The sequence below is a fragment of the Sus scrofa genome, chromosome 10 (genome assembly GCF_054392235.1).
Source record: "Sus scrofa isolate SSC_HxYL_T2T_F1_AM1 chromosome 10, Sscrofa_HxYL_maternal_Yorkshire_Landrace_v2.0, whole genome shotgun sequence".
In the NCBI taxonomy this organism is placed as follows: domain Eukaryota; kingdom Metazoa; phylum Chordata; class Mammalia; order Artiodactyla; family Suidae; genus Sus; species Sus scrofa.
In genome coordinates this window covers 16516833-16544832 of record NC_139392.1, presented here as the reverse complement: position 1 = coordinate 16544832, position 28000 = coordinate 16516833, and the positions used below count along the sequence as shown (strand labels likewise).

Sequence of the window (28000 nt, the reverse complement as noted above, 5' to 3'; positions counted from 1 at the left end):
TTTTTCTTTTCTTCCCATCATCTGTAGTGGGAACCTACCACATCCAGCCATCCAGTACTCGTCACTCCTAACGAGCAGGAAGCAGCTACAGAAGAGAGGACTGCTGCCCCTACCCCATAAAAAAAAGGGCTGGAATGATAGGTTCCCACGAGGATGGAGACAGACCCACACCCCTCGAATGTACCTGTTCATCTTGGAGACCTGCCACGGACGTGGTCTGCACAATCGGATTGATCCATAGAAATCTAATGAACACGCTGCAATCAAAATGTACTAAGACTGTTCTTATGCAACAAACAAAAAAAAGGGGGGGGGAGATATTGGAGACCACTGAACAGCTGAACTCTGCAGAAGACAAATATCTGTGAATGCAGCATTCTGAAGTACAGGGTCTCCTTCAAACACGAGATAGTCAAGGTACTCTATTATAAACAACTGCACTACATCCTAAGGGCACCCCCTTTGATATCACTAAGAAGATAACCTCCCTTGCCTGTGCCTGTTCTTGTCACCTGTCTTAATTCCACTAATACTAATCTCCCTCACCTTCCCCACTAATCTCATCACCTTCCTTAATAAAAGTCATGAGGGCTAAAGCCTAGGTGCCTCTGTTCTAGGAACAGAGTGCCTCCTGGTCCCCCGATTTCTAGATGTAAAGTAGTCTTGCGTGTTTTGTTATAACAGCACCATCCCTCTTCCAGGATTCCCCATTTCCCTGAAGCGCTGGACGCAGCAAAATTTCCCTAAACTGGATATACAGGGGGCAACAAGCACCAGGGAAAAAGAATCACCATGACTCATTAGGAGAAAAATGCAAATCACGATGACGCTGAAGTACCACCACACACCTGTCCCAATGGCCATCCTTAGTAAGTCTACAAATAACAAATCCTGGAGAGGGTGTGAAGAAGAGGGTGCCCTCCTACAGGGAGAGGGGCTATGCAAATTGGTACAAACACCTTGGACAACACAATCGAGGTAAACCAGAAAGTTACATACAGAACAAATGCATGACCCAGCAATCCCTTTGTTGGGCATATACCAGGACGAATATTCTTTTTAAAAGATAATTGTGCAGCTCTGTTTCTCGCAGCAATATTCACAACAGCCAAGACATGGAAACAAACTCGATGTCCATCAACAGATGGATGGATTAAGAAGACGTTGTACATATATACAATGGAATAATACGCAGCCTAAAAATCCAAAAAGGACATTCACAGCCACATCAAGGGAACTAAAAACTCTCATATGAGGTGAAATAAGTCAGAAAATGAAAAACAATACCATAGGATACCCTTGGATCTGGAATCTAACAAATAGCACAAATGAACCTTTATACCTAAAAGAAAATCTTGGACTCGAAAACATACTTGTAGTTGCCAGATTGGAGGGGGAGGGTGGGAAGGTGTGGGATTTGGAGGTTCATAGATGCAAACTCTAGTACTTGGAGTGGGTAAGCAGTGAGATCCTGCTCTATAGCACAGGGCACTATATCTAGTCACTTTTTCTTGGAACAAGTTGGAAGAAGTGGGAAAAATGATATATATATACATGTACGACTGGATCACTTTGCTATTAAAGAGAAATAGAGCACTATAAATCAGCTATAATGGAAATAAAAAAAGATAAAAATACATTACCGGCTCAGTGTTCACCAGAGAAGATGGCTGGGTCCAGACCCCTGCCTCTCGAGAAAAAACAACAGGCAGCCTGACTCCATTGAAGCTGTCAAAATTTTGTAGCAATGTGACATCCAACGGGTAATAATTCCCTAGAGTGTAAGAATTTATCTCTATTAGCATAAATAAAGAATTTATCTCTATTAACATAAATTAACATAATTAACATCTTTTTTTTTTTTTTTTACTTACCTGTTTATTTTTCTGCACCCACTTGTGGCATGCAGACACTGTCTGGCCAGAAACTGAATCCATTTTGTTACCTCAGGCCTCTAATGAAAACCCTCTGTCACCAAAGGTATAGGGTCAGGAGGTCCTTTGTTACTACTTTATCGGTTCCCTTAGCTGCTCTGGAGGAATGGATGGATGGATGTATTTATCGACTTCTTCGTTAATTGACCTCATTCATTCAACACTTCATTTGCTTAAAATCTATTTGGGTGCCACCTGCCACATGGGATATTTCCTGGCCAGGGTTTGATCTCCCAACGCAGCTCTTACCACAGCCACAGTAGTGACAGAGAGGACTCTTTTAAGCCCAGCAACCACGAGGGAACTCCCTGAGAGCGTGCTTGGTGATACCAATCCACCCTGCTTAATTCATCACACCTGGCTTTGGTCGGGCCTCCAATGCCGTGGCGCGGTAGTGAAAACAGAGGATCATCGCAAAAGGCAAGAAGGAAATTTCCCTAGGTCTCTTGAGCAAGAAAAGCACAGGGATTAGCACAGCTGCCCACCATCATGCCGCCCAAGTCTCCCCATTCTTTTGTCAGCACCAGCCTCTCTCTCCACATCCCTACAGCCCTGACAACCAGGGGCTTCAACATGGCCATCTCACCTTTCAACACAGATGCTGTGTGGGTCTCGGCTCCTGCCTCTGGAGGAACACAAGGCATTTGGAAACCCAGTGAATCCCTTCAGCATTCCAAACACACTGCCACCCAACCAGGCTGCCCAGCCACATCCAATGCTGAAGGGACACCTGTGTCCTCTGCCTGACATGAGGCATCTTAGAGTAGAGATTCCCAGGTGCCCAGCAAACAAACCCAAACCTCTGGGTGCTTGCTATGGGTTCTGCCCAACACACCATCATCCCCACCTCTGAGCCTGCAACAGCCCTGGAGCTGCACCTGGGTTCAGAAGGTCCTCTGGCCCATCTTGTGGACATCTGCTCGAACAGGTGTCCCAGGGTTTCCTCCTCTCTCTGGCTCAGCAGCCTCCAGGGCTGCACTGTCCCTGGGCACTATGCCAGGTGGATTCTCTCCCTCCCCTTGATTGAAATCCCAAGAAGAACCTGTCCAAGGGGGCTCTTTCTTGCTCAAAGGCTTTCAGAGCCCTCAGGCCAACCTACCCCAAAGCACTCCATTCAAACCATCTGCTCTGGACCCATCCTGTCATGGCAGCCTTCTTCCTTTTTTAGATAATCCTGCACTGGTATATTTATGAAGACAGGTGTGTATGTATCTGGAACTCTTGATCTTTTCTTCATTTTCCAACTGTTATTCCTTCAGTCCTACAATAAACTCGTGATTCTTTCCTTTCTTTCTTTTCTATCTTTTTCTCTTTCCCTCTTTCTTCCTTCATTGACCCCACCTGATGCGAGCTTGGGTTGTCTGCCCATCAACAGTTTGCAAGCCACAGAGGATACAAAACACACTACAGCCACGCAGATAAATCTTTTCCCCAGGGAGCCTGGAGGGATCTCCATGAAAGCTTTCTTACTACATTCTACCGGCCTTAATTCACCCAACCTGGCTTTATATCAGGTCTTCATACTGGGCATATAGACAGAACAAAAGTGGCTGGCTCACAGGGAAAGCAAAAGACAGAGTTTCAAGAGACCTCTTGAGAGAAGACATACACAGATTAGCACAGCTGCTCACCCAAAAATCAACTTTGTACCACCTTCCATGCACATAATGTAGGCACTATATCAAGTTCCCAAAGTGCAGGTCAGGATGGTTTCCAAATTCCCAGCTCAATAAGTGATACAAACCAACGCAAAAAAATAAATACATAAATAAATAAACCAAATAACCCAATTGAAAAATGGCCAAAAGACCTGAATAGACATTTCCCTAAACCTAATATACGGGGGGCAACAAGCACAGGAAAGAAAGAATCACCATCACTCATTAGGAGAAAAATGCAAATCACAGTGACCCTTTGGTACCACCTCACACCTGTCTGAATGCCATCCTTAGTAAGTCTACAAACAAATCCTGGAGAGGGCGTGGAGAAGAGGGTGCCCTCCTACAGGGAGAGGGGCTATGCAAATTGGTACAAATACCTTGGACAACACAATCGAGGTAAACCCAAAGTTACATACAGAACAAATGCATGACCCAGCAATCCCTCTCTTGGGCATGCATCTGGACAAATATTCAATTAAAATGATACTTGCACTGCTCTGTTCCTTGCAGCAATATGCACAACAACCAAGACATGGAAACAAACTCAATGTCCATCATCAGATGGATGGATTAAAAGATGTTGTACATGTACACAATGGAATAATACGCAGCCTAAAAATCCAAAAAGGACATTCACAGCCACATCAAGGGAACTAAAAACTCTCATATGAGGTGAAATAAGTCAGAAAATGAAAAACAATACCATAGGATACCCTTGGATCTGGAATCTAACAAATGGCACAAATGAACCTTTATACCTAAAAGAAAATCTTGGACTCGAAAACATACTTGTAGTTGCCAGATTGGAGGGGGAGGGTGGGAAGGTGTGGGATTTGGAGGTTCATAGATGCAAACTCTAGTACTTGGAGTGGGTAAGCAGTGAGATCCTGCTCTATAGTCACTTTTTTTGGAGTAATATGGAGGATAATGTGAGAAAAATGATATGTATATATATGTATGACTGGATCACGTTGCTGTTAAAGAGAAATAGAGCACTATAAATCAGCTATAATGGAAATTAAAAATGATAAAAATACATTTCCAGCTCAGCGTTCACCAGAGAAGATGGCTGGTCCAGACTCCTGCCTCTTGAGAAAAAAAGCAAGCAGGAGTTCCCACCGTGGCTCAGTGGTTAACAAACCCGACAAGTATCCATGAGGATGCAAGTTTGATCCCCGGCTTTGCTCAGCAGGTTGAGGATCCGGCATTGCCATGAGCTGTGGTGTAGCTTGCAGATGTGGCTCAGACCCCACATTGCTATGGCTCTGGCATAGGCTGGTGGCTACAGCTCAGATTCCACCCCTAGCCTGGGAACTCCCATATGCCACCGTTGTAGCCCTAAAAGACAAAAAGACAAAAAAAAAAAAGCAACATGGTTCCTTTTAACATGTCAAGATTTCTTAGCATTGTGACATTTGACCAGAAGTAATTTTTGAGGGTGTGTGAATTTTTTTCTATATTAACATTTACTTATTTCATTTTTTTGCTTACCTGTTTATTTTTCTGCACCCACTTATGCCATGCAGATACCATCTGACCAGGAATTGAATCCACACCACTGCTTTGAGAAGCCCAGGCCCCTCCTGAAAACCCTCTGTCACCAGAGTTGTAGTGTCAGGAGGCCCTTTATCACCTCAACTATCGGTTCACTAAGCTACTCTGGAGGAATGGATGGATGGATGTATTGACTTCTTCGTTAATTGACCTCATTCATTCAATACCTCATTTATTTATAAATCTATTTGGGCGCCACCTGCCACACGGGATATTTCCTGGCCAGCATTTGACCTCCCAATGCAGCTCTTACCACAGCCACAGCAGTGACAGAAAGGCTCTTAAGCCCAGCAGCCATGAGGGAACTCCCTGAGGGCTTGCTTGATGATACCAATCCCCTCTGCTTATTTCATCACACCTGGTTTCAATCAGACCTCCAATGTCATGGCTGTGTACTGAAAAGAGAGGCTCATCTCAAAAGGCAATAAGGAAATTTCACAAGGTCTTTTTTTTTTTTTTTTTTTGCTTTTTTTAGGGTTACACCTCGGGCATATGGGGGTTCCCAGGCGAGGGGTCAAATTGGAGCTGTAGCCGCCAGCCTGCACCACAGCCACAGCAATGAGGGATCCAAGGCGAGAATGTGACCTACACCAAAGCTCAAGGCAACGCCAGTTCCTTAACCCCCAGTCGAGGCCAGGGATCAAACCTGTAACCTCATGATTCCTAGTCAGGATCATTAACCACTGAGTCACAATGGGAACTCCTCACTAGATCTTTTGAGGGAAAAAAATCACAGGGATTGGCAGAGCTGCCCACCATCACGCCACCCTAGTCCCCCATTCTTTTATCAGCATCAGCCTCTCTCTCCACATCCCTAAAGCTCTGACAACCAGGGGCTTCATATGGCCATTACACGATTCACCACCAATGCTGTGTGGGTCTCGGCTCCTGCCTCTGGAGGAACACAAGGCATTTGGAAACCCAGTGAATCCCTTCAGCATTCCAAACACATGGCCATCCAACCAGGCTGCCCAGCCACATCCAATACTGAAGGGACACCTGTGTCCTCTGCCTGACATGAGGCATCTTAGAGTAGAGATTCCCAGGTGCCCAGCAAACAAACCCAAACCTCTGGGTACTTGCTGTGGATTCCAACCAACTCAGAATAAACCCTACCTCTGGGCCTGCAACAGCCCTGGAGCTGCACCTGGGTCCAGAAAGTCCTCTGGCCCATCTTGTGGACATCTGCTCGAACAGCAACTCCCAGGGGTTCCTCCTCTCTCTGGCTCAGCAGCCCCTGGGGCTGCCTGAGCCCTGGGCAAAATGTCAGGTGGATTCTCTCCCTCCCCTTGATTGAAATCCCAAGAAGAACCTGTCCAAGGGGGCTCTTTCTTGCTCAAAGGCTTTCAGAGCCCTCAGGCCCACCTAACCCAAACCACTCTGTTCAAACCATCTGCTCTGGACCCATCCTGTCAGGACAGGTTCTTCCTTTTTAGATATGCCTGCACTATGTATTTATGAAGACAGGTGTGTACATATGAAACTATTGATTTTTTTCTTAATTTTCAAACTGTTATCCCATCATTCATATAATAAAACCTTGATTCTTTTCTTTCTATTTCTCTCTCTTTCTCCTTCCCTCGTTCTCTCTTGCTTTATGGACCCCACCTGAGGCGAGCGTCGGTCGCCCGCCCTCGAGGGTCGGCCAGCCACAGAGGGTGCCAAGCTGGCCCCAGCGACCCAGACAGACCTTTTCCCCAGGGAGCCTGGAGGGACCTCCGGGAGGTCTTTCCTGCTCTCGTGCTACCGGCCTGCGATGGCCCGAGCTGGCTCGAGAGCAGCTCTTCATACCAGGTGTTTGGCCAGAACCAAAGCGGCTCACAGGGAAAGCCAAAGGCGGAGGTTCAGGAGACCTCCTGGGAGAAGGCACACCGGGAGGGGCGCGGCGGCTCACCCCGCTGTCCCCTCTGTCCCGCCTTCCCTGCACGACGCGCAGTCACCCGACCCGGGCCCCAAAGCCCAGGTCGGGATGGGGCTTTCCTATTCCCAGCTCAACCACGGAAACAACCCAGCCCCCAGGAAATAAGTGAGTAAAGAAGCAAAGAAACACACCCGACACCCCGGTCGAAAAATGGACCCGGGGCCTGAGGAGGCATTTCCCTCCACCCGATATCCAGAGGGCACCAGGCCCCGCCAAACCCTCGCACCCTCACGCATCCGGAGAGACACGCAGATCACCTCGGCGCTGAGGAAACACAGCAAGCCGAGACGTGGAAACAAACGCCGCGTCCATCGACAGAGGAAGGGATGATGACGACGTGGCACGTATACAACATGGAATACGGCGCAGCCCCAGAAACCCCCCGCCCCCCAACCCCCCCCCCGCCGCCCGCGTCACCGCCCCCGCCAGAGGCCATTCGCAGCCACGCAGATGGCACCAGAGAGTGGCTGGCTAGAACCTCTGCGACCTTTCTACCAAAAGGAAGATCTTGGACTGCAGGACAGACCTGTGGGGGCCGGCGTGGAGGTGGAGGGTGTGAGCAGGCCTGGGGTTTGGGGGTCCCTAGAGGCAGACTCTCGCACTTGGCGTGTGGAAGCAGTGAGGTGCTGCTCTAGAGGTCAGGGAACAACATCGAGCCCCCTTCTTTGCAACGAGGTTGAGGATAACGTGAGAAAAATGACAGGTATACGTCCCGGCCCGACTGGATCCCGTTGCTGTGTACGGGAAAGAGAGCCCTTTAAATCTGCTCAAATCGAAGTATAAATGAGATAAGGAGAGAGACGAAGAAGAACAAGAGGGAGAAGAAGGAGCAGGAAATAAAAAAGAAGAAGGAGGAAAAACAAAACCCTTTAGCGACGCGGCGCGGACCAGAGTAGGAGATGGCCAGCAGCATCTGGCCGGGAATCGAACGCTGGCCGCTGCTCTGACAAGCCCAGGCCCCTCCTGAAAACCCTCTGCCAGCGGAGGTGTCGTGCCCGGAGGCCCCTTCTTACTGCCTTCGCTACCCATAACCTCGGCTCCTCCGCAGGCATGGCTGTCTGCCTGCCTGGGTGGGCTCTGTGCGCGCTGAGGTCCTGGGCTCCAAAGGACGTCGTATGGCTCAGTTTACCTGGGTGCCACGTGCCACCTGGGATGTTGTCTGGCCAGGGGTTGCTCTCCCAAAGCGGCACTTACCGCAGACACCGCAGTGACAGACAGAGACGCTTCCGCCTGGCAGCCCCGAGAGAACTCGCTGAGAGCCTTCCCGGTGGAACGCATCAAGGCGGCTTCATTCCTCGAACCTGGTGTCGGGGAGGCCTGCCCGCCCTCGCGCCGAACTGCAAAGGGCGGCTCGTCTCCCCAGGCCAGAAGGACCTTGCCCTCGCCCCAGGGGCCCAGAGCACAAAGCCGGTCCTCGGGGTGCTTGCCGTGCGGGGCGGGGGGGGTTCCGCGCACCACCCCCTCCGCCCCACCTCCGAGCCTGCTCCTGCCGCCTGGGCAGAGCGCACCTGGGGCGGCGAGGTCCTCTGGCGCCGCCTTGTGGACATCTGCTCGAACAGCAAGTCCCAGGGGTTCCTCCTCGCTCTGGCTCAGCAGGCCCCCGGGGCTGCCTGGGGCCTGGGCCCTGGGCCCTGGGCCCGGGGCTGGGTGGGTTCTCTCCCTCCCCTTGAGGGAACTCCCAAGAAGAACCTGTCCAAGGGGGCTCCTTCTCGCTCAGAGGCTCTCAGAGCCCTCAGGCCCACCTGCCCCAAGCCCCTCCGTTCCACCCACATCCCCCCCTACCCCCGTCAGCTCCGGACCCATCCTGTCAGGACAGCGTCGCCCTTGCTCAGACGGGCCTGCCCTGGGGTATGCAGGGCCCCGCGCGCGTGTGTGTATATATGGAGCTCTTGCTCTTGCCTTGCGTTTCCAAGTGGTATTCCTTCGGTCGTCCAATAATAAACTCGTGATTCTTTCCCTTCTGGTTTCGTTCTGGCTTCCTTGCTTCCTTCCTTCCTGTCCCCGTCCCTGTCCCTGTCCCTGTCCCTGTCTCTCCTTCCCTCGTTCTCTCTTGCTTTATGGACCCCACCTGAGGCGAGCGTCGGTCGCCCGCCCTCGAGGGTCGGCCAGCCACAGAGGGTGCCAAGCTGGCCCCAGCGACCCAGACAGACCTTTTCCCCAGGGAGCCTGGAGGGACCTCCGGGAGGTCTTTCCTGCTCTCGTGCTACCGGCCTGCGATCGCCCGAGCTGGCTCGAGAGCAGCTCTTCATACCAGGTGTTTGGCCAGAACCAAAGCGGCTCACAGGGAAAGCCAAAGGCGGAGGTTCAGGAGACCTCCTGGGAGAAGGCACACCGGGAGGGGCGCGGCGGCTCACCCCGCTGTCCCCTCTGTCCCGCCTTCCCTGCACGACGCGCAGTCACCCGACCCGGGCCCCAAAGCCCAGGTCGGGATGGGGCTTCCCTATTCCCAGCTCAACCACGGAAACAACCCAGCCCCCAGGAAATAAGTGAGTAAAGAAGCACAGAAACACACCCGACACCCCGGTCGAAAAATGGACCCGGGGCCTGAGGAGGCATTTCCCTCCACCTGATATCCAGGGGGCACCAGGCACCAGAAGAAATAATCACCATGACTCATTTGGAGAAAAATGCAAATCACAGTGACCCTTTGGTACCACCTCACACCTGTCTGAATGCCATCCTTAGTAAGTCTACAAACAAATCCTGGAGAGGGAGTGGAGAAGAGGGTGTGGAGAAGAGGGTGCCCTCCTACAGGGAGAGGGGGTATGCAAATTGGTACAAATACCTTGGACAACACAATCAAGGTAAACCCAAAGTTACATACAGAACAAATGCATGACCCAGCAATCCCTCTCTTGGGCATGCATCTGGACAAATATTCAATTAAAATGATACTTGCACTGCTCTGTTCCTTGCAGCAATATGCACAACAACCAAGACATGGAAACAAACTCAATGTCCATCATCAGATGGATGGATTAAAAGATGTTGTACATGTACACAATGGAATAAAACACAGCCATAAAAATCCAAAAAGGACATTCACAGCCACATCAAGGGAACTAAAAACTCTCATATGAGGTGAAATAAGTCAGAAAATGAAAAACAATACCATAGGATACCCCTTGGATCTGGAATCTAACAAATAGCACAAATGAACCTTTATACCTAAAAGAAAATCTTGGACTGGTAAACAGACTTGTGGTTGCCAGATTGGTGGGAGAGGGTGTGGGAAGGCCTGGGATTTGGGGCTTCATAGATGCAAACTCTAGTACTTGGAGTGGGTAAGCAGTGAGATCCTACTCTATAGCACAGGGCACTATATCTAGTCACTTTTTTTGGAGTAATCTGGAGGATAAAGTGAGAAAAATATGTATATATATGTATGACTGGATCACGTTGCTGTTAAATAGAAATAGAGCACTATAAATCAGCTATAATGGAAATTAAAAATGATAAAAATACATTAGCAGCTCAGCGTTCAACAGAGAAGATGGCTGGGTCCAGACTCCTGCCTCTTGAGGAAAACAAGCAACCTGACTCCATTAAATCTTAGCAATATGACATCCAACTGGAATTCCATAGGGCATATGATATTATTTCTATATTAACATCTGCATTTATTTTATATCGAACATGTTTCTTTTTCTGCACCCACTTGTGACATGCAGATACCAGGCCAGGAACTGAATCCACACTACTGCTTTTATTATCCCAAACCCCTGCTGAAAACCCTCTGTCACCAGAAGTATAGTGTCAGGAGATCCTTTTTTACTGCCTTAACTATTGATTCCTTAGCTATGCTGGAGGAATATATGTATGTATTTATTGACTTCTTTATCAACTGAGCTCATTTGCCCAATATCTCTTTCTCGATATAAATTTATTCGGGTGCCACACAAATGAACAACAACAACAAAAATGAAATGTCCATGAGAACCATGGAATGTTATGTAGTGGCTACAGGTGTGGCCTGAACCTGGTACAGAACCTCAGCAACGCCAAATCCAAGCCGCGTCTGGGACCTACACCATATCTCACAGCAACTCCGAATCCTTAACCCACTGAGCGGGGCCAGGGATGGAACCTGCCTCCTCATGGATAGTAGTCAGATTCCTTTCAGCTGAGCCACGACGGGAACTCCTTAGCCGTTTATTTACTGAGCCCCTACCATATGCCGGGTACTGGAGCCTGCGGATGGACAGAGGCCCAGGTGGTCGCTCCCTACTCGCCCCGGTCCCACCCCCACCACCCCCCTCCCCAGTCTCCGCGGCCTCTGAAGTCTTCCCGACTTCTTTGTACCACCTTCTGCTGCTCGTGTCTGTCCTGCTCTGTCCCTGAACTGGAAGGCAAGGCCCGCCCGTGCGCTGCGTTCACTGAATCCCCCCTCCCCTGCCTGGCTGCCTCTCCTAGAAGCTGGGACCAAATACCCGAAGCAGCAGCTGCAGCAAATCACCCTCTCCCGGTTCTGATTTCAGCCCAGAAAACGGCGCCTCGGACTGGGCTCTGAAAATAAAGGTGATTTTTAGAAACAAGAGGGTGCTGGGGACTTAGCCTGCAAACTGTCTCTTCCACAGCGACTGGGGCGGCCCTCCCCCGCCTGTAAGCCTTGGGCCTCCGGGGACGGGGGCCCGGGGGCGAGAGGGAGCCTTCTCCCACTTCCGCGGGAGGTTCCTGCTAGCCCTGCAGACCTGGGTTCGGGTCCTGGCCGTGCCGTGTGACCTGGAGCCAGTCACCTTCCCTCCTGGAGGTTTCTCCGCAGCGGCAGAGACGAGCAGTCAGAACCGGCGGCTTTTCTCACCCTCCAGGCGCGAGGCGGGCGAGGCGCCTGGCACCGACCCGGCCGGCGAAGCCGCAGGGGCGGGTCTCCGCGGCGGACAAAGGGCGGCGGGCGCAGCGGGGCGGTATGGAGGGCGGGGCCCGGGCGAGTGGGGGCGGGGCGTCTCCTCCTCGCCCCTCGCCCCGCCCCTCCCGCCGCCTCCCCGCCCCGGGACCCCGCGGCTCTGCCCCTCGGCGGGTGGTCGGTGCGGAACCGCGCGCCGCCGCGACAATAGCCACCATTTCCGCTCGGCTCGGCTCCCCCTGGCTCCTCCCCACGGGTCCCGAGTGGAGGGCGCCTCTCCGGTTTTACAGACCGAGTGTCCCCGTTGATTTCATTGATTGTGGTTCGGTTTACCACTAAGTGCTTCTCTTTTGTAGAAAAGAGGAGCCGGACGCGAGGCCCGGAAGCCCCCGCACACGGGTGTCCCCGACTGCTGTCGCCCCGGTCCGGCGGCAGCCCGGGGGACCCGCGCTCCTGCTTCCGCCCGCGGTGGCCACCAGAGGGCGCCCGGAACCGTCCCCTCGCCCTCCCTCGTCCTGGCCGCCGAGACCCGGCCCAGCGCTCCACCCAAACCTGGGCGGAGGGAAGCCGCGGTCCGCGACTGGCCGGCCACCTCGCTCCTGCGCAGAGCGGCGGCGACCTGCTGGCGGAGGGCAGCTAGCCTGGACTGGCGGGGAAGAGCCAGCGGCGGGGGAACGGTCTTGGAGACAATCACGAGACTCTGTCCCAGCCAAACCTCCAGAGAATGGCAGTCAGAGAACCGAGCTGGATGGTTGTGTGACCACGGGGCAGGTGCTAGCCCTCAAGGCCCCGGTTTTCCGCATGTGGACGGAGAATGAGCACTGCCCCTGAGGGTGGGGCACCCCGGAGCCCACCCGTGAAGGCCCCGCGTGCGCGCTTCCCACAACAGCGCGGAGGATGGGGCACAAACTGCCTTGCTATTGCATTTAAAATCAAAGTCGTGTGAGGTGAGAGCCAGGGCCTCTTATTCCCGAGTGCACACACCCCCAGCGCTGTGAGGTTGTCACTGCTCAGTAGAAGGCTGGGAAATCCCCAGCAGACCTTGGAGCGCTGGCGACCCGGGAAATCTGGCATCTGCTTAACAAAGGGATTCTGCCCTTTATAAAATCAATGGCATCTCTCTCAATGAACAAGTTGTAAGAAAGTGACCCTTATCGATAGAATATGCCTAACAGTCCAGGGGGCAACAGCGGATCCTTGAAACTGAATCCTTTTGTAAAATAGACTTGCCTGGTAATAACAGATACAGGGCCAAGGGCAGGGATGTGATGGGGGAGCCTGCCCAGGGCTCACCTGATAGGTGCCTTGGCCAGCTGTAGAGGGTCCAGGTCTCTCCCACTCCCTCTGTGGTCTCCCCAGCTGGGCATCAGATTATCCAATTATCTGGATTCTGTCCCACCTGGCCTGGGGCCCTTCCTGTCTCAGTTTCCCCTCCTGACTGCCCCCCTGGGAGAGATTCTGACCTGGAAGACACCTAGAGACCATTCAGGGAGCAGCCACACTGGCCAGTCAACCTAGGTGTGCCGGCCAGAGCCTCCCACCCTGCCCAGAGTGAGTGTTTCTGGAGGGGACTCCAGCTTGGGGACACCCATCCATTCCCTACTTCCACCCACACATGGGTGCAGCATTCCTGAAGTACACGGGTATCTTTCTGGAGTTCCCGTTGTGGATCGGCAGAAACGAACCAGACTGGTATCCATGAGGATGCAGGTGTGATCCCTAGCACAGCACAGTCAGTCATAGGATCTGGTGTTTCCACAGCAGCAGCATAGGTCACAACTGTGGCCTGGTTCCGATCCCGGGCCTGGGAACTTCATATGCTGAGGGGCAGCCAAAAAAAAAAAAAAAGAAAAGAAAAGAAAAGCAAAAACCGGAAAGATGCACCCCCCCGGTTTTATATTTTATTAGCGCCATACCCAGGGCATATGGAAGTTCCCAGGCCAGGGGTGGAATCAGGGCTGCAGCCACAGCCACAGCAACGCCAGATCCGAGCCTTGTCTGTTACCTACACCACAGCTCATGTCCTGGTCCTGCGACGATGCCACCGATCTAGCACCACAGTGGGAATTCCTTCTGGATGCTGGTGGATGGAGAAGGTGGCAATGTCATGCTCCAAGACGCCATGACGAGAAAGAGCTCCAAACCACCCTGCCACAAAGAAAGACTAAGTCACTTAACATAAGCAAGGAGGTCACACAAGCCTAGCCCTTCTCTAGGCGCTTTGGTGCTGGGCAGAGACCCACCACCTCTGCTCACTTGCTGCTTTTAGATCCTCTAACCCTGACAGTTGTGAATTTTTCATTAAGTCCAAAGAGCCAGGAGAGCACACAGGCACTCAGCCCCCTTAGCTGAAGGGAGATGAGCCAGTGAGTGCTGGGGTTTGGCAGGGCCCTCTTCACTCCCATTTAGGTTGGAAAGCCTCTCCACCCCACGACCCCAGCAGCCCTGGGCCTCCCTAGCCAGAAGGGGAGGGCCGAGCCCCAAGTCCCCAAAGCCTGTGGGGAGGGGCACATGACTTGGGGATTAGGTGGGGACTACCTCACCACCATCACCTGAGACTCTAAGCCCCTCCCCTACTCTGCCACAACCCCCACAACTGGTAGGGGCTTAGAGTCTTTTAGCAGATATGGCTGCATCCCCTGGGCTCCTTTGCAGAAGTCACCTCATGAGGTAGATTTACTCATCGTTTTCTAAATAGAAATACATTTTTTAATAAAAATTAAAAATTCTAAAGGATCCAGTGTTGCTGCAGATGCGGAATAGGTCACAGCTGTGGCTCAGATTCAATCCACATGAATCTGGAACGTCCATGAGAAGCAGGTGTAGCCATTTTTAATTAGGAGTTCCCGTCATGGCGCAGCAGAAACCAACCTGACTAGGAACCATGAGGTTTTGGGTTTGATCCCTGGCCTTGCTCAGTGGGTTAGAGATCTAGCATTGCCATGAGCTGTGGTGTAGGTCGCAGACACGGCTCAGATCTGGCATTACTGTGGCTGTGGTGTAGGCTGGCAGCTGTAGCTCCTATTAGACCCCCTAGCCTGGGAACCTCCATATGCTGTGGGTGCAGCCCTCAAAAGATGAAAAGACAAAAAAAGAAAAAATTACAAGACATATAAAGAAAGAGGAAAGTGTGCCCAGTATTCTGAAGGAAAAAAAAAAAAAAGAGTCACTAAAAACTCATTGAGGCTTAGCAGAAATGAATCTCACTAGTATCTGTGAGGAAGCAGGTTTGATCCCTGGCCTGGCTCAGTGGGTTAAGGATCCAGTGCTGCCATGAGCTGTGGCGTGGGTCACAGATGAGGAGGCTTGGATCTGGCCCTAAAAAAGGAAGAAAAAAGAAAAGAGGGATCATTGATCCCAGCCCAGGCAGTGTTTAAAATCAACTGAGGCATATTAATGGGAGTTTCTACTGTGGCACAGGGGAACTGAATCTGACTAGGAACCATGAGTTTGCAGGTTCGATCCCTGGCCTTGCTGAATGGGTTAAGGATCTGGCATTGCTGTGAGCTGTGGTGTAGGTCGCAGACACGGCTCAGATCCCCAGTTGTTGTGGCTGTGGTGTAGGACGGCAGCCATAGCTCCGATTAGACCCCTAGCCTGGGAACCTCCATGTACTGCGGGTACAGCCCTAGAAAAGACAAATAAATAAATAAATAAATAAATAAAATTGACTGAGGCATATTAAAAATTCTAAGTTTATTTAAGCACAAACCCATTTGAAACATCAGTAAACCGGGGATGATTAGGAGCACTCCTCCATGAGCTGGGGAAAGACTTAGACTTCTTTGTGGAAGTGAAGAAAGGAAATTATTTGCTTGGCTGTAGCTTACAGCCTAGTGGGCTGTTTATGATGTGCTGTCTTTATCATTCTGATTTCATAACCTTGAGGCATTTACAGGCTTAGATATTGGTCTCTCTAAGTAGCCCCCATACATTAAAAGCCACAATCAGTCTGATGGCCTGTTTAAGTAATTTAACAGTAGACACCCTCAAAGGTGTCTGTCACCCCCCTCCCCTTCTCAAAAGGTAAGCAGTGATGCTCCCAGGAGCCCAAAGGCGCTCGGATTTGTTCCCTCCTACAAGAGGGCACCAACCACTAGCCATTTCTTAGGTGCCTTGCAAACACCCATTCCCTCCAGTGTGGCCTTGAGGGATGGGGGAGGGGCAGCGGGATGAGGGCTCATCACTCTTAAGCTCCTTTGTAGTTAATCACGTCTCAGAAGTGGCGCCATCATTCTATTTAATAATATAAGTTGCATTCAAAGAAATGGCTGTTGGGTCCTCTTCTTCCTTCTAGTTCCTCTGACTGTTCATGCCAAAGATCAAGAGTGGGCTGTATTTCCACAGGACATAGGGGTGGGGGGTTGGCGGGGAGGTGGGGGGCGGCTAACAACACTCCAACACTCAGGGTGGGCCCTGTGTGACAAGCAGCTCCCAAGTTGCAAGCAAAGACAAAAGAACCAGGAACAAGAAAAATAAAAGGTATTAAAATAGGCTTAGCTACTTTGGGGTTTTCCTTTGTATTTATTTTTAGCAAGGATTCTGTGCCTAACTCTGCATTAAAATAGCTGATACTACCAGTCATTGTTCCAGGCCCTTGCACACTGCAGCCTGGCAGGCTTTCTGCAGCCAAAAGTGAAGGCAGCTGGCAGGGCTGGCCCACCCAAGCCGGGGAGAGGGTTTCTGTTTCACAGACAGCATGCCCCCCCCCCCAAAAAAAACCCCCTCAGTGTTGGGAATGCAAACAGAAGCAGGGTGCTTGGGGTATGGCCCAAGGCTGGGGGAGAAAGCTCACAGGAGGCCAATGTGCTTAAAGACTTAAGCCTCCAAAAAGCCCCCCTAGCTGACTGCAGCCAGCAGAGGGCTGAAATTCCTCCACAGGATCACCAAGCTTGGCATCCCAGCCAGACAGATGCAGCAGTCTGTGCTCCACGCGCTCCATCAGGGGGTTTCCTGAGTACTTTTCCTAGGAGACTCCGTTAGATAAGGCTTTCTAGTCTGCAAGTGCTACTTCAACGTCTGAGTCTGTCACATCTTCCCCTCTGGTCCACAGGCCAGTGGGGTTCTGGCCACTTGGGGGAAAAACAGTTGGGGCGGGGGAGATGAGAGTGTGGAAGAGGGAGGGGAACCTGGAGACTAAGTGAGAGGGCGCAGAGACAAACTTCCCTTTGCCCAAGTGTTTCCAAGTTTGGGCCTGCGGTGAGTGACCTCGGTGCAGAGCTAGACAGGGTCCCTGAGCAAAGCGGGGTTGATAACGTTGAGCAGGAAGGCTGCCATAGCGTCTCCGACTGACTTTGCAGCGCTAAGGACAAGGCAGCAATGTTGCTGTGTGTGACAGCTTCGGTTTTCACCCTAGAGACGTTAGTAAAGCATCTGAAGTACCCTGGTCAGGAGCCACACTCCAGAGGAGGCTGTCAACCGCTTCAAATCTCTTTATCTACGTGCGTCCCTGAGGGATGTCAAAAAAACTTTTTTTTTTTTTTTCCCCAAAAGGATTAATGTTCAAGGTGTGTGATTGGCTAGGAAGCCTAAGCGGGCACATCTGCGGTCAAGGAAGGGGACTAATAACTATGACAGGCTGGGAAGTCCTGGTGCTGTGGTCTAGAGTTACACGCGTTCCCGTGGTTCCCTTTATGGGACGATTCTGGAGGCGGTACTATAGGAAGGACCGCGTCGTATTTGCTTCCAAGGGACGCCTTCTCGCAAAATCTGTCAAACATCGGGGACCTCGCTATAGGTTAACCACTGTAACCTCGAGCAGGTTAACTTCTCGGAGCTCCATTTTCTATTGACTGGAGATAACGATAACCTTGCAGAGTGGTTGAGAGGAGTACCTGAGCTTTAAAGGGTCAAGTTTCGGCCGCAGTGCCCTCTCATCGTGTGGCTGGACCAAGGTCACATCGGGCGTCCGGACCTCGTCAGGGCTTCTGGGCCTCCCTGTCGCGTTCGCGGGCGCCCCGGCAGCGGGAGACTGCAGGGACTCGGCGCGCGGCCCACCCGCTCGCGGGGATGCGCTCTCCAGGCCGCGGTGCTCCCAGCGCCGCCTTCCCTCCCTCCCCGCCAGCGCCGGGTCCGCGTCGACCTCTGCCGGCCGAGCGGCCCTCCTCGCTCGCTCTGCCGCCCGCACTCCGGGAACCCGGGGCTGGCGCCCTCGCTCAGGTGGTAACCTCGGGGTCCGCCTCTTCCCCCTCATCCCCAGCCCTGGAGCGCGACGCTCCCGAGGGCGCCCGCCGCTGTCTTTCCTGCGCCCCACGGGGGTCCGGGCAGCTCTTGCCTCCCACGGAGAGGGACGTATCTGGGGGCACCTGGGCTGCCCCTCATCCCCACCGCCCCAGCCTTGCCGAGAACAGTCGGCAGTGCGCAGCATCAAACTGTCTCGCGACATTGAACTTGGCCCTTCCCCCCATCGCTAGGCATTTAAAGCAGCTGCCAGGAACTGAAATATTAATAGGTACAAACTTCCTGGAAAGATTTTCTGCTCTAAGATAGATGACCCCGCCTTCCTCCACCAAAATAAATAAATGAAGGGCAGCTCCTGGGCAGGCGTCGGGGGAGCCTAAAAGCCTGGAGCGGCTCGCAGGCGGGGCCGCGGCTGGCACGCGGGCAGCGGGGCGCCAGGGCGCCGGGGACAGGCCCTCCTTTGTACGCTCGGCCCGGGCGCGCGCCGGCGGCGCGGACGTACCGGCGGCGGGAGGGTGGGGGGGAATGGACCCGGGCACGCGCCCGCACCGAGCTGCCGGTGGCTGCGGAGGCCCGGCGCCCGGCTCCGAGCGGCGGCTTGGGCCTGCGCTGCCCTAGCGGGACGCAGGACGGGAAGGACTTGCGCACCGCTGTGCGTCCTGGGTCGCCCTCCCGGGCCCCACCAAACGTACCCCAGCCACCGGTTCCCCTTCGCGGAGCGCCGGTCCCGCGGGATTGGGGGGGGCGGGGAGGGGCGCTCTGGCGGCTACGTGACGCTCGGGCTTCCTGAGCCCTCAGCTCCTCCTCCCCGAACAAAGCCTGGCCCGCCCTCCTCGCTCATCCCTGGGGGCGGTTGTCATTTAGGATCCTCCACCCAAATCTCCAGCTTGCGTTTAAAGACGCGATTTGCTTTTTCAGAGTTTTTCGACATTCGGATCTCCCGGGCTTCCCTGGGCGGGGAGGCAGTTGTAGCGGAGGAAGCCAACCCGCCTTTGCCTTTTTCCTAGCCTCTCGGAAGATCACAGACCCACTGCTTTCCCAAGACATTGAGTTTGCTGCGTCCTCTCCCATTTTGCAGATAGCACAGTTCCAGTGCAGGGAGGTTTCAGTGCTCATCCCGGACCCATCACCAACCCCGGGGGCGGTCTACCCCCGCCACCCCTGTTCCAGCTTCAGGCTTCTGAAGGTTGCAGCTGCTCCTGGATTTGCTCCAGCTTTTCTCCCTGCCTGGAAGTCATTCATTTAAAATATTTATTGATGGAGTTCCCATTGTGACTCAGCGGGTTGCATACTAGACTAGTAACTATGAGGATGCGTGTTTGATCCCTGGCCTCGCTCAGTGGGTTAAGGATCCGGTGTTGCTGTGAGCTGTGGTGTAGGTCGCAGATATGGCTCGGATCCCGCGTTGCTGTGGGGTAGCCTGGTAGCTGCAGCTCCAATTCTACCCCTAGCCTGGGAACTTATATATGCCACACCTGTAGCCCTAAAAGGAAAAACAACAACAACAACAAAACAGGAAATGCCCTCCTCCCTGCAGGTCGAGGGGGTGAGGAGGGGTTGTGGGAGTGGAAGAGGCCATGGCCCCAGGGCCAGGCCACCACTTGCGGCCCTGCACCCCCATTGGTAATGAAAGGCCCTGAAGGTGCAGGCTATGGATGGTTAAAGTGTTCCAGCCACAAACTACTGAATGGGCACTGTTCTTGTTGCCAAGCCTGATTGTGTCTACAAGCATCTCAAATTAAAAGTGTCACCATAAATCAAGAGGCAGGCCCTTATTCAGTCCGGATGACTTGCTGATAACATCAATTCTGCGATTGAACTGGAGTCCAGGGGAAGACAGAGCAGCCAGGTCCAGTGGCAGCCCCGGGGGTCACCAGGAAAGGGCAGGAGCCTGCACTTCCGGTGCCCCCCCATCTAGGTGCAGCCACCTGTGACCTTCCCTTCATCTGCAGCAGTCTCTGGAGAGGTAGGGGTGATGAAGTTGCTACAGCTGAGACAACAGGGGTTCCTGAAGTCATTTGTCCAGCACGTGGCTGGGATTGGAACAGGGGCTCTCTGACCAGAAGCCCACATTTCTTTCCAGCAGGTCTGGCAGGGGCAGGGGAAGGAGGCCAGGGCCCCCCCACAGTCACTCCTGGGAGCCGAGTGCAAGCCCCGTGCTGGGAGGCCTTCTCAGAAGTGTCTTGTTGGGAGTTCCCGTTGTGGCTCCGAGGGCTAAGAACCTGACTAGTATCCATGAGGATGCAGATTCAATCCCTGTCTCCACTCAGTGAGTTAAGGATCTGGCATTGCTTTGAGCTGTGGTGTAGGTCGCAGACGTGGCTTGGGTCTGGCATTGCTGTGTCTATGGTATAGGCTGGCAGCTGATTCAACCCCTAGCTTGGGGAACTTCCATATGCTGGGGGTGCAGCCCTAAAAAGCAAAACCAAAAAAGGGTCTTTCTGGGGTTGCGCCAGTTTCTGAGCATCTCAATATGCCAAGGGTCACTATGCTGATGGCCAGATCCCAAAGTCCATGACCTCCGGAGCATGAGGAGCAAGGAGCACAAGCATAAGGCTCAGGTGCATAGGAGACTCTGGGGATGAAACTAGCTTTCCATCACTCCCTTAGGCCATTATCACATAGCATCATGTGCTGTCACTGCAGATGTTACAGACTAAGGGATATTTAGAAAGAATATCTGAAGTTTATGGTTCATTCATTCTGTTGTGAGGTGATGTTCTAAAGAGGTTAATTATACTTTCAAGAACTATGTTGTTTTAAGAATTTAACAAAGCAATGAAATATGCATGTAATATACTAGACATAATTATGTTTAAACTTCTTATCAAGGGAAGATTTGTTTGCAGACAGTTATCTAACAGAAACATGAAAAAATCTTTTAGGATACTGTAAATTTGCGGTTTTGAATTTAAGTCCTGATTTTGTGTGTGTGTGTGTTTCTTGGGGGTTTTTGGCTGTGCCCACAGCACGTGGGAATTCCAGGACCAGGGATCGAACCCATGCTACAGCAGTGCCCCAAGCCACAGCAGTGACAATGCCAGATCCTTAACCACTAGGCCACCAGGGAAATGAGTTTAAGCCCAGAATTTTTGACTTATATTTAGCTTTACTTTAAAAAATTTTTTTTATTATGGTCGATTTACAATGTTCTGTATCCACTCGTGATAGAACATGATAGCTTTACTTTTTGTTGTTGTTATTGTTGCTATTTCTTGGGCCGCTCCCGCGGCATATGGACGTTCCCAGGCTAGGGGTCGAATCGGAGCTGTAGCCACCGGCCTACGCCAGAGCCACAGCAACGCGGGATCCGAGCCGCGTCTGCAACCTACACCACAGCTCACGGCAACGCCGGATCGTTAACCCACTGTGCAAGGGCAGGGACCGAACCTGCAACCTCATGGTTCCTAGTCGGATTCGTTAACCACTGCGCCACGACGGGAACTCCTACTTTTTTTTTTTTTTTTTTGCTTTTTAGGGCCACACCCGAGTCATGTGGAAGTTCCCAGGCTAGGGGACAAATCAGAGCTGCAGCTGCTGGCCTATACCATCGCCACAGCAACTTGGGATCTGAGCCATGTCTTCGACCTACACCACAGCTCATGGCAACACCGGATCCTGGACCCACTGAGTGAGACCGGGGACTGAACCTGCATCCGCATGGATACTACTCAGATTCGTTTCCGATGCACCACGACAGGAACTCCCAATGGCTTTACTTTTAAGCTGTGTACTAACTCTCTGCATCTTCCCCCACAAGATCTGGCACCTTCCTACCTTCACCCTTCGGCTTACCGTCCCTTTTTCCAAACTTCCCATACCCCATTTTCATCTACCCAAATCCTGTCTTCGGTTGAACGCTGCTGTCTTCCCTGCTGGCGTCTTTTCTACTAGCTGTGAAGGCGACTTCTCCCTATTGTAGGTTCCCAGAGCCCCCTTGCTGGCACAAGTTATAAGGTACTCATCAGAGGAGACCTTACAGCAGGCTAATTTCCTGAGCATTGGTTGGGCTTTTCCTTGCTGTATTTTAATTCCCATTTGAGGAAAGTAGCCAGGCTCTTCTGTGCCCTTTCCTGAGGGAAGGTTAAGCCACAGGGCTTGAGACACTACCAGTATTATTTGGGTTGAGGTTAAGCTGCTATACAAAGAGACCTTAAAAATATAGTAACTCAGGAGTTCCCGTCATGGCACAGTGGAAACAAGTCTGACAAGGAACCATGAGGTTTCAGGTTCGATCCCAGGCCTCGCTCAGTGAGTTAAGGGATCTGGCGTTGCCGTGAGCTGTGGTGTGGGTTGCAGATGCAGCTTGGGTCCCTCATTGCTATGGCTGTGGTGTAGGCTGGCAGCTGTAGCTCTGATTAGACCCCTAGCCTAGGAACCTCCATATGCTGTGGGTACGGCCCTAAAAAGTAAAAATAAATAAATAAATAAATAAATAAATAAATAAATAAATAAGTCATTCAAACAAGGCAGAGGTTTACTTATTTCTCATGTGGAAATGCAGAGGAGGCCAGCTGAGGTTCAAGATGGCTAAGCTGCTCTGCTCCACAGGGTTATTCAGGGACCCAGGTTTCCTCTATCCCATTGCTCCTCCATCTCCTAGATTGTTATCATCATCTGCAGGGTTACAGCTGGGACACAATCCCATCCATCTAAGTTGGAGTGCATGAAAAAGGGAGAGTGCAGAAAAGCACATACCCACAGCTTAGAAGCAGCACATCACCCACTCACGTTCCACCATCAAGGAATGCTGAGAAATGACACCTCTAGCTGGAACAAAAATTGATTACTTTTTTTTTTTTTTTTTGGTTGAGACTGTGACATGCGGAAGTTCCCGGGGCCAGGGATTGAACCCATGCCACAGAAGTAACCTGAGCCACATCAGTGACAACAACTCAGTGAGTTAAGAATCCACATCCTCATGGATACTAGTTGGGTTCTTAACCCACTGAGCCACTTGGAGCCACAAACTCCAAGTCCAATTTAAACTGACCTAAAAAACGAAGGGACCCACTCCTAGATATTTACCCTAGAGAAACACAAACCTCTATAACCCCAAAACCTCTACACAAAGGTTTATAGCAACTTTTTAAAAGTCACTAAGCTAGAAACAAATGTTCTCCAGTGAGCAAATGCATAAACAAATGCTTTATCCAGACCATGAGACACTGCTCAGCAAAAGAAACAAACTAGGACACATGCAAGGACATGGATGAATCTCAAGGTCATTGTGCTGAGTGAAAGAAGCTGGTGTTAAAAGGTTATGTACTGTTCAAGTCCACTTAAGTGGCATTGTGGAAAAGGCAAAACTGAGGTGGAGAACAGATCAGTGATTGTCAGGGGTTAGAGGCTGGGAAGATGGTTCAACTACAAAGGGAGAACTCGAGGCAATCTTGGGGGGCGATGGAGCTGGTTGGGATCCTGCTTGTGGTGATGGTTATATGACTCCACACATTTGTTAAAACTCAGGGGAGTTCCCTTAGTGGCTCAGTGGTTAACTAACCTGACTAGGATCCATGAGGATGTGGGTTTGATCCCTGTCCTCACTCAGTGAGTTAAGGATTCAGCGTTGTCGTGAGCTGTGATGTAAGTCAAAGATCCTGCATTGCTGTGGCTGTGTTGTAGGCTGGTAGCTGTGACTCCAATTCAACCCCTAGCCTGGGAACTTCCGTATGCCACGGGTGAGGCCCTAAAATGGAAAAAAAAAAAAAAAAGGATATCCATACACATAGAAAGAAAAAACTAAAGTGCAAAAAAAAAAAAAAAAAAAGTAAGGCAAAAAGTTGAATATGGATACAGTCTTACTACCCGCCACAAAAACTACCTCCAACTGGATCACAGACCTAAGTGTAAAACGTAAAACTATAAAACTCCTAGAAGATAACATTGGAGAAAGACTTGGTGACCTTCGGTATGCTGATGGCTCTCTAGATAAAATATTCAACACTGGCTTGTCCCATGGAATGGCATGCAAGGGGCTGGGCCTGAGTGGGTTCAAAGGGTACAAGTAGGTTGGGTGAGCAGGTGGCTCAGATGCCTGTCACAGGGACTGTTTCTTCATTGCCTCTCTCCCCTTAATCCTAAGACTTCATAGAAAGTTCCTTGTGATCAGTTGGCTGAGAAGGAAAACAATTCAGGTCTGGTTTCCAGATGGTTCTGCACCATCTGCTGGCACAGAAAGTGGACAGCTGTCACCCTACAGCCCCATTCTAGGGTGGCCTTGAAGGAAAATGAAAGAAAATCCTCCTAGTGGGCAGGACTTCCAAGAGGTACTTGGCTCACTTTGTCTGGCCGAGAGATACTGGAAGTATGGCCTAAACAGAGTCATTGGCAGGGATGTGGAAGGAATGTGACTGGAAGACTTGTGACAAGGTCTGGGGAAGGAGTAGATGGGTGGAACTCTCCAAACAGGCACGGAATCTGGGGACATTTGTTCCCTCTGTGACTGCTCACTAAGGGTGAGCCTCATTGCAAAGGAGGCTGTTGCTAATAAGGCAAACAGACCGCGACGTGAGGACGCTGGTCATTCCCATTTGGAAGACTCTGCTTACTAAATGTGCAGGTAGGTCCTTGTCCTTATATGCCTCACAACATCTAACAAATCTTTCATCTTTTTCTTTTTTGGTATTTTTATTTTATTATTATTGTTATTATTTTGCTTTTCAGGGCCACACCTGCTGCATATGGAAGTTCCTATGCTAGGGGTAGAATAGAATCTGAGCAGCAACTGCTGGCCTGTACCACAGCCACACCAGATCCAAGCCACGTCTTCAACCTACACTGAAGCTCGTGGCAATGCTGGATCCTTAACCCAATGAGACCAGGGATTGAACCCACATCCTCATGGATACTAGTCAGGATCTTAACCCACTGAGCCACAATGGGAACTCTTTCTCTCTTTGTCTTTTTAGGGCCGCACCCCTGGCGTATGGAAGTTCCCAGGCTAGGGGTCCAATCAGAGCTACAGCTGCCAGCCTACACCACAAGCCACAGCAATGCAAGATCCGAGCCACATCTGTGACCTACACCACAGCTCACGGCAACGCCGGATCCTTAACCCACTGAGCGAGGCCAGGGATCAAACCGCAACCTCATGGTTCGTTTCCGCTGCACCACGACAGGAACTCTGGGGAAATATTTCTTAAGTCATCTTTCTACCAAGATTGAAGTCAAGTCCTGTCTTATAATTCTGATTCTGCCCCTGAATAGCTTGTCATTGTGATTGGTGCCTGTCATTTCATAGCTCTGAGCTTCAGTTTCCATATCTCTAAAATTGGGAGAGAGATACTCATTCCTCGGCGTTGCTGTGACGACATGAGAATGAAAGCTTGGCATGGTACTTCGCACATGGTAAGGTAGATATTCAAAAACATCCATTCATCCTGAATATGAAGCCAACTATCTCCCTTTAAATTATTTGTTGTTGTTATTTGTCTTTTTAGGGCCACCCCATAGCATATGGAGGTTTCCAGGCTAGGGGTCAAATTGGAGCTACAGCTGCTGGCCTACACCACAGCCACAGCCGAGCTGTGTCTGCAAGCTACACCACAGCTCACAGCAAAGCCAGACCCTTAACCCACTGAGCGAGGCCAGGGATTGAACCTGCATCCTCATTGATTTTAGTCAGATTCATTTCTGCTGAGCCACGATGGGAATGCCTCCCTTTAAATTGTTTGTCAACTATTTTCAGCATTAAGTCCCAGCAGCCCTAGAAATCTTGAGGTAAACCTTTGTTCTTTATTTCCCAAGCGTGGACCACAGGGAGATTTCCACAGGGTCCCCATCCCACAGTCAGCTGAGTGGAAGGGCAGAAGGCTCTCCAGAGATACCAAGTGGCACCTAGCTGGAATCCCCAGCAGTGGAGGTGGCATCTTCTATGTGCCCCTTCCTGAGGAAAATGTCCTCCTGCTCTGCTGAGGACTGTTTTAACTTGCTCTTTCTCTCAGACTCACTGCCAAGCGCATGATTCTGTGAGGAGGAAGGAAATGGTCCTGTTAAAACCTCTGGGCAGAAAGTTTGGGATAGTAAGGAACCTGACTAGTATCTGTGAGGACGAGGGTTCTATCCCTGGCCTCGAATCAGTGGGCTAAGGGTCTGGCACTGCCGTGAACTGTGATGTAAGTTGCAGATGCGCAGTGGATCCTACGTTCCTCTGGATCCCGCATTGCTGTGACTGTGGTATAAGCCGGCAGCTGTAGCTCTGATTAGACCCCTAGCCTGGAAGCTTCCATGTGCCCCGGGTGTGGCCCTAAAATTAAACAATAACAACAACAAAATCTATGGGCAGGGGCTGGGGTGTTACAGAGGCTGCCTTGTGCTGGAGCCCCCTCCCCTGGTCTTCCCAGGCCCTCTCCCTAGAAGATAGAAGGGCCTTCTCTCTCACATTTTTGGTGTCCCCCAAGACTTGACACCTCCAGGACTTGGGATTCCCTCTTTCCCAGGGATAGCTCCTCATGCCTTGCCCTGAACCTCATAGCTGATCACGCTGCAACAACCCCACATGACTTGTTCCTATGTAAAATCCTATTCTGAAGTCTCACTGGGTGCCTCCAGTCCTGATCTGTATAAATCCTGTTCATCCTGGAGGCCATCAGGAAGGCTAATCTGGACAGCCGCCCCAGCCCCCAGCCCTTTCCTTCAGCGCTGGCTCCCCTTTCCCAAGTGGCCCCTAAGGACGCCTACCTGGAACTGTCTGGTCATCCTTTCTTGCAGCTCCTAGAGGGATGCTGAGTCAAAGACTGAAGCCCTGGGTAATAAAGTTTAACCTGGAGCATTTGGATCAAGGGACCCAGGGACGCTCTGGAGGCTACAGGGGAGGCCGAGGGCACAGTGACCTACCTCGAAAGTCTGTGGTGTCCCGGGCTTTCTTCTGACAGTCCTGCTTCCTGATCAGTTTCAGCCAGGTCCAGGTGGTGTTATTTGCTTTTTTGTCTGTTTGCCTTTTCTTCTGCAGCATATGGAGATTCCCAGGCTAGGGGTCTAATCGGAGCCAGAGCCGTAGCCACTGGCCTACGCCAGAGCCACAGCAACGCGGGATCTGAGCCGCATCTTCGACCTACACCACAGCTCAAGGCAAGGCCAGATCCTTAACCCACTGAGCAAGGGCAGAGATAGAAACTGCAACCTCATGGTTCCTAGTCAGATTTGTTAACCACTGTGCCACGACGGGAACTCCAGGTCTGGGTGGTTTAAAGGCCGAAACCCACCTTCGTGGGGCAGAGACATTTGCGGGTGCAGTGGGACCAGCAACTACTGCTCTCCCAGAGCCGTGGCGAGAATTACGGCAGTAGTTACTGACTAATGGCTTCTCAGTTCATAAATGTTACATTTTCATCCACCTACTAACCAGCTTTGTTTTCCAAAGGACCAACGTGTAAGGGTTCCTTATGGCACAGCTGGTTAAGGATCCTGCATTGCTGCCACAGAAGCCCTGGTTGCTGCTTTGGCGCAGGTTCGATCCCTGGCCCATCCCTGTCCCAGGAATCTCCACGTGCGGTGGGCGACGGCCAAAAAAATAAAAAACCCATGAAGGGCCACATGTAACCCCTTGGTGGGACATGTCTTCCAGGCCGTAGTTGCAGTTCGCGGTTGGGCTTGCAGACCTCCCTGGGGCCAGGCCAGGTGCGGGGAGGTCCTGAACCGGAGGCAGTGTGGGCCAGCGGCCCCTTGTCGGTGGAAGTGGCCTCAAATCTGAGGGCCGGGAGAGGCTGCGGGGACAGCGAGCCCGGACCCTGTCGCTGGCGAAGCTAGGGTATGGGAAGCAGGCTTCATCTCGGGCGCGTGTGGCCTGGGCTGGGACGGCAGGGGGCGGGCAGGGGGCGTCCCGGGTCGTCCCTCCTGGGGGTGCGGTCGGGAGCGCCGCTGAAGTGCGCGCGGAGAGTTCAGCTCTAGGAGCTCCCAGAAGACT

General features: G+C 51.8%; 1 long non-coding RNA gene across 3 annotated transcripts; it reads right to left on the bottom strand.

The window, feature by feature from the left end:
- LOC146398829 (uncharacterized) lies at positions 1-28000 on the bottom strand. 3 transcript variants are annotated; one of them, XR_014818245.1, is made up of 4 exons: positions 26932-28000; positions 15121-15231; positions 13830-14061; positions 1-1774 (listed from the first exon to the last, which is right to left on the bottom strand). It is a non-coding gene; the product is annotated as an uncharacterized LOC146398829 (long non-coding RNA). The 3 variants fall into 3 exon arrangements; XR_014818244.1 differs by lacking the exons at positions 1-1774; positions 26932-28000 and adding an exon at positions 17748-18830 and having other exon boundaries at positions 13793-14061; XR_014818243.1 differs by lacking the exons at positions 1-1774; positions 26932-28000 and adding an exon at positions 18786-18830 and having other exon boundaries at positions 13793-14061.